Source organism: Lycium ferocissimum, chromosome 2 (genome assembly GCF_029784015.1).
Source record: "Lycium ferocissimum isolate CSIRO_LF1 chromosome 2, AGI_CSIRO_Lferr_CH_V1, whole genome shotgun sequence".
In the NCBI taxonomy this organism is placed as follows: domain Eukaryota; kingdom Viridiplantae; phylum Streptophyta; class Magnoliopsida; order Solanales; family Solanaceae; genus Lycium; species Lycium ferocissimum.
This window is the reverse complement of record NC_081343.1, coordinates 33,397,475-33,404,395: the sequence shown is the minus strand read 5'-3', so window position 1 is coordinate 33,404,395 and position 6,921 is coordinate 33,397,475.

The window sequence follows — 6,921 nt, the reverse complement described above, 5'->3', positions numbered from 1 at the left end:
AATTTAAAGCTTATTTGTTTTACGAAAAAAAAAAAAAGCCGTTATGTACTCATGTTTTGGTTAAGGGCCCAGTATGGCTACGAGTATTACGAGAGTCAGCGGGTTCGCTCGGCCTTGGGTAAGGGTCGGGTGCCCATCACACCCTATCGGATTAAGGGTGTGACAGATATAAAACTGGTCAAGTAAAGAATCAAAGATATTGAACATAGAGTTTTAAGGCTGGAAGAAACGAGTACTCTTTTGGCAAAAGTCAGATCAATTTTTGGCAAAACTTGGATCAACTATCTATTGAATTTGTTGTCCTTAATCAAAGCCACGTCCTGAGGTTGTTGTTGTAAGTTTTAATCTTTTCTTATTGCACATGTTTGTGGGTAGATTTTTGTTTGATTCTTACATGTCTGTCAGTGTATTCATCTGGTCTTCACATGAATATCTAGAAATAGATATTTGAATGCGTCATTTCGGATAACTACTGCTTGATGTTTTTACATGATAGACTAATTTTAGCACCTCAGCCAATTATTTCTAATAGGTCATATGGTAAATTTATCCAATGAAAACTTCAGTTGCTCGCTAAATGAAAAAAAGAAAAGACCTCAAATCAATGATGAGGTCCTCTTGGCACCACCTAAATGGACATCCAAATTAGACCTACCCCTTTGCCAGGCTATGGTCCGGCTGGAACCACTTACCACTGAATTCCTTTGTGATAGTTCAATCACATGTCGTATAATTATTAAGGCAAACAGAAAAAGCTTATACCATGATGCAAGTGTTGTTTCTTTCCTTTGCTTGACTTCTTTGCTTGCAACAATTTTTGTACATGACAAAAGTACGAATTGATTTTAACTCATTCAACCTTTGTCTCATAGGCAATTGATATAAAAAAACTTCCATGAATTGTTGTTTGTTGTGGAAACTAAGAAGTATATAGATCATAGTAAATTCCGATCGATGTTAATCAGACTTATTCAAAATCGGATTTCACCTACTCATTAGCTTCGATTTGTAGGTAGTTGTACATTGAACTTATTTGCTGAAGTCAACAAATAATTCTTCATCGAAACTTCCCGCTTTACTATTACTATTACAGCCTGAAATTATCTGCGCACTCTTATTTGGTTTTCCGCTTATATCTCTTGTAACACATATCTCCAAGTTCATTTGGTGCAGCTACTTACATTTACTTTCTATTCTGTATGATTTTACAATGTTTCTGGATATACCCTTTTTGTGCAAAAACTTACATCTACTTTTTTTTTTGGTGAAGTTCTCTTTTCAAATGATTGTGTCTACCACATAATCTACATAAGTGAGCAGTTTGTTGAAAGGAAGGACCAAGGACTGCACTTTTAATGGGCATCATTTGCGAGCTAGATTCAGATAAATAAATTTATTAGATCATCTAGACTAACACATCACTTTTACTAGGCATCATTGACAAAGTAGACTCGGGTACAAATTTATAAGATAATTTATAGTAATACCTTTGTTCTTGCCTTCAAAATGCTTTTACTATTTTAAAGTGAGAGCTTTTACTATTTTAAAGTGAGAGTAGTTTGTTAAAGCAACGATATTTAGAATTTAAACAGAATGGTGATAAGTGTGTACGACATTCAATATGATTATAATTGCAATCATAAGCTTTCCTGTGTCATATTATTTATACAATCCTATTTCGCCTATCATGAAGTAAAAATTGCCGAAATGGAAAGAATTTGGGTCAGATTAATAAGCTTATGACCACTGAACAAACTTGGTTGACCAAGATAATTGATTTTCCTACAATCTTTCTTTCTTTATTGCACTATATCTGGTAACAATAAGGATCTGATCATCATTCTTTCGAAGTTTCCATCTTTGTTCTATTTGAATCAAGCTGAGAGCCTTGGTTTTGAAGTTATTTTCGCTATTTTCCTTTGTTTATTGCACTTATTTTCTATTATTTCGAATAACCAAATTCCGCAATTACTTTCTGCACTTCTAAAACAGATGATAAAGAAAGGCCAGACATGTTAATTTGCAGCATAACGACTACCTTGGTAGTGGCAGTTTGGTGCAGCGATAGACCAAAACTTATGTTTTATATATGATTAGTTTTTAGTAAATACGCAAAGATGTGGTTTTCCACAGCAACGTCAATGCTGAAGTACCAGAAGCTTACTAGGTACTATTTTTTCCTATATATTTCAAAAACGTGACATTGCTTTATCGCTTTAATTCTAGCTAGAATTTCAATCTTCCAATCTCTTTTCCTTGCTATTGTTTTAGAACTGTATTCCTGAAGTATTTACGTACCGTGAGAGAGAGAGAGAGAGAGAGAGTTACTCGAATGTTCCCCATAAGGACTTTGGAGAAGCTGATGGGTGGTACTGTTTCTGTTTGTTTCGAGTTATAGAGATACAATTTGAGTTTTGTCGTGTTATCTATTTTTCTCCTTCCTTCTCGCGAGGGGAATAGATATATCCTTTTGATGCTATGTTGATTACAACAGTGATTTCATCTTAGAAAGGAATATGTTGTGATTGTACCTTTTAGTCGTTAACTCTGGTGGATATTTCATTTCATGGAAAACAGCTTTGTTGCAGTGTGAAAAAGTGCATTAACTTCAGTCTTTTTAATTTGGACAACTCTTATGGTTTGCTAATAGAATCCTCATACTGCTGCATGATTTTGAACTTTTATTCCAACTCTCTCAAAGATTGATGGTAAACCTTAAACATTGCATTACAATTTGATTGTATTAGTTGTAACTTGTAGCAATTCTTATCTAACTTTGTATGCTTCTCTTCTCTTTTCCGCTATACCCAAATGCAATTTCTACAACCAACTACACCGCTTGAATCCAGATTGCACACTCACACCAAGAGTATCAAGAATTTACGAACTTTCTCTTTTCTAGCAAGCTTGTACAAGTATGTTCCGCACAATATGAAGCATATTGTGTTAAACTCCTACTAAATGAATAAGGAAGTACCTTGCGAAATTTGGACCACTTTTATATAACAACATTCGCTGTGCTCTGCACGGGCTCGGGCCATCTAGTTTAGTGATAAACAAAGAAAATCAACGATATTTAGTTATCAATATATAATACTTAATCAATTTGATGGTATTGTGAGTCGGGAAAGATAATTTACTAAGTCAGTATGCACCGTGAACTACTTGATTCACCCATATTTAGTGATAAACAAAGGAAATCAACGATATTTAGTGATCAATGTATAATACTTAATCAATTTGATGTATTTTGAGTCAGAAAAGATGACCTACTAAGTCAGTATGCACTAAATCGAGTGATCATTAGAGCAATTTGATGCGAACTACTTGATTCACCCATATTTAGTGTTAAACAAAGGAAATAAATGGTATTTAGTGATGAATATATATATCTACTGACATCCTTAATGGATTAGATAGTAATTTCATGTAATTTCATGGATTAGATGGGCAATTCTAAGTGTATTCTTCCTAAATCGAGTGATCATTAGAGTGATTTGATGTGAAGTACTTAATTCAACCATATTTAGTAATAAATAAATGAATTCAATGTTATTCAGTATAAATAAAGGAGTTCAATGTGATCAATATCGTGAATATGTTGCAATAATGGAGGAGTTGTTGCAACATATGAGATACCTGCTGCAACGTATGAGTAAGTTGTTGCAACATATGAGATACCTGTTGCAACATATGAGTAAGTTGTTGCAATAATTCAAACAAGGTGATTAATCTGTTGCAACAACTAAGCAACTTGCTTAAACATCGATTCATTGTTGAAGCAGTTAGTAACTTGTTGCAACTTCTTGACAAGTGTATGATCTGTTGCAACAATTGACTCATCTGTTGCGACATATTTTTTAGTTTTTGCAATAATTTAAGCAATTGTTTGATTTTTCCAACAAGGTGAGTAATTTTGTTGCAACAACTAAGCAACTTGTTTAAAAATATTAGTAACTTGTTGAAACAAATTAGTAACTTGTTGCAACTTCTTCAATAACTGTATGCATCTGTTGCAACAATTAGTAAGCAAAATAAATAAGTTCATAAACTAAAATTGTTCAATAGCCACCTTGGCTCCAAATACCACAACTAATCAAAATAAATAAGTTCATAAACATCATTCACAAATAACATAAAGGGCAAAAAAAAAAAAAAAATTGTTCAACAGCAACCTTGGTTCCAAATACCACAACTTAAGTAATAATTTGTTCAAAGAACGCTCACGGGGTGTAGCATTTCTTGATCTACTCCATCTCCTTTATTTCCATCATCAGCTTCTTCATCTTCTAGTTCTTCTTTACTTTCTTCATTTGCATCTACTGCTTCTTGGCTTGTTCTCCATCTCTTTCTGAGGATTGATTGTCAGTTTGGATGTCAATTTGACTATATCTTTCCTTAACATTTGCTGATTCATAAATAGATTGTTTACTTGTTGCAACAACTACAAATCTGTTGGATATCTTCTACAAACAGAACTAAATAACTGAAGCTATGTCCAACAGATTTGTAGTTGTTGCAACAATGCATTGTTCACTTGTTGCAACAACTACAAATCGTAGGATATCTTCTATAAATAGAACCAAATAAGCGAAGCTATGTCCAAGATTGTAGTTGTTTGCAATGATTGTCTACTTGTTACAACAAGTGTAGAACTTGTTGCAACAACTACAAATCTGTTAGATATCTTCTACAAAGAGAAGCAAATAGCTGAAGTTATATCCAACAGATTAGTGAGTCGTTGCAACAGATTGTCTATTTGTTGCAAAAAGTGTAGAATTTGCTGCAATAACTATAAATCTGTTGGTTACCTTGTACAAACAAAACCAGGTAAATACCAAGACAAGAACAAAAAACTATCTGTTGGATATATTTTTCTAAACCCTGAACCATACCATGACAATAACAGAAAAACCATCTATTTCACTACAAACACATAACAACAACAACCTGGATTTTATCCAAACTTTTCCTAAACCCAAAAAAAAAAAAAATACAAAACTTTGTTTCATGATTTTTTTTTTGGAGAGTGTGTGTGTCGGTGGGGGAAGTAAGAAACCAAAAATAAATTCAAAACTTCTTTTCAAGAAAAATCATTTTTTTTGGGGGTGGTGGGGGAGGGGTAGTGGTGCAAAAAAACAAAAACTTTTCAAAACTTCTTTTTTTAAAACAATTTTTTTTGGAAGGGTGGTGGGTTGGTGGGGTGAGGGTGCAAAAAAAAAACAAAAAAAAAAACTTTTTTTAAAAAAATAATTTTTTTGGAGGGGGGCACGGGGGGGGGGGGGGGGGGGGGGGGGGGGGGGGTGAGGGTTGGGAGGAGGAGGAGGGGGGGGTGAAAAAATAAATAAAGAAAATCAAAACTAAAAAAAAATCGGGGAGGGGAGGAAGAGGAGGGGGTGGCTTGTGAAAAAGTAAATAAAAAAAATTAATTTTTTTTTTAAAAATAAAAATTGTGGGGGGGGGGGGGGTGAGGAGGGGGGGGGGTGAAAAAGCAAATAAAAAATATCAAAACTTTTTTTTTAAAAAAAAAATTGGGGGGGGGGGGGGAGGGTGCGGGGCGGGGGGAGGGGTGGGAGGAAGAGAAGGGGGGCTGATGGGTTTTTTGGATTAAGTTGGGGTCTTTTTGTATTTTGTAAAAGATTAAGAAGTTTGAAACATTTTGGAACCCAATCTTCTTAATCCCAAATTTAATTGGGTTTTGATTTGTGTGGTCCCCATAAGTCACCTGTGGTAATTTCACAACTAAAGGGTCACCACAAGCTAATTCTTCGGTGTAACTCCATTGATGTTCTAGTGTAATATCAAGACTATTCCGAAATATCTAAAACAAAATGCAAGAGAAGAAATAGGATTTAATCAAATAAATTGGGGCATCAAAACTGAAAGATACTTCTTAATTATTAAAGATTATGGCCATGAATCCTTTTACTTGATAGTGAAGATGAATCTGGAAATGGCAAAGAGGGTAGAGGAAGAGAGGGATGAGAAAATGGGTACCAGATGTGTTGGTGTGGTACTATTTATGAAAAGACCAAAAAACCTTTAATGTTAATATGTTTCAATAAGCTGTTAGGGTATTGTGGGTAAAGTAAAAATGGGTATCTTGCTAACATACTACCTTCATGTAGTATGTTTGCAAGACCCATCAAATATATAGTGCAATTGAATTCCATATCATCAGAAAATTGTACAATGCAAACAGGGTAAATTTTTTGGTTATATACGAGCCATTGAACCTTCTTGATATAAGAAAAAAGAATTCTAATGTAGAGGTAAAGCAGGTTCAAATATTGCCTTAAGTTAAACTTCAAATTCTAGATATGATCCTTTAGTATTTTTTGAATTCCTAGAATGAATTCAAGCTTTGTCACCCCATGAATGTATCAACTAGGAGCTCTTTTACACGGTGCATGGGTCAAGTTTACCCCTGTGCTACTAAAAATAGTTTACATTTATCCTCCGTTATATTTTGCGTGTAAATTTATTCCGACCCTTAGCAAAATAAATAAATTTACCCATATCCTTAACGATAGTCCACAATGGCATCAGTACCCATCAATTAAACTGCCAAGTGATGTTCATATCACATTTTCTTGTTATTCTACTAATTTTTAGAACTTTTTATTACACCCACGAAAAAAGGTCAAAACATGGGACAACATTTCAACTTTCAGCAAACCCATCAAGAAAATTGTCTGAGTACATTTTTCAACGCATCCATGCAAGGGTGGGCGTTCGGGCTGTCGGATTAGATATGAAATTATCGGTTTAGATTTTTGATTTTTAGATTGAAGAAATTATAATCCAAATCCAACCCAAATAAGCTCAAATTGGATTGGATTTTTTAAGTTCGATTTCGGATTAATCGGTTTGAATATTTTGTATTTGACTTTTGAGCCTTAAGACAAGCTTAATAGGAAC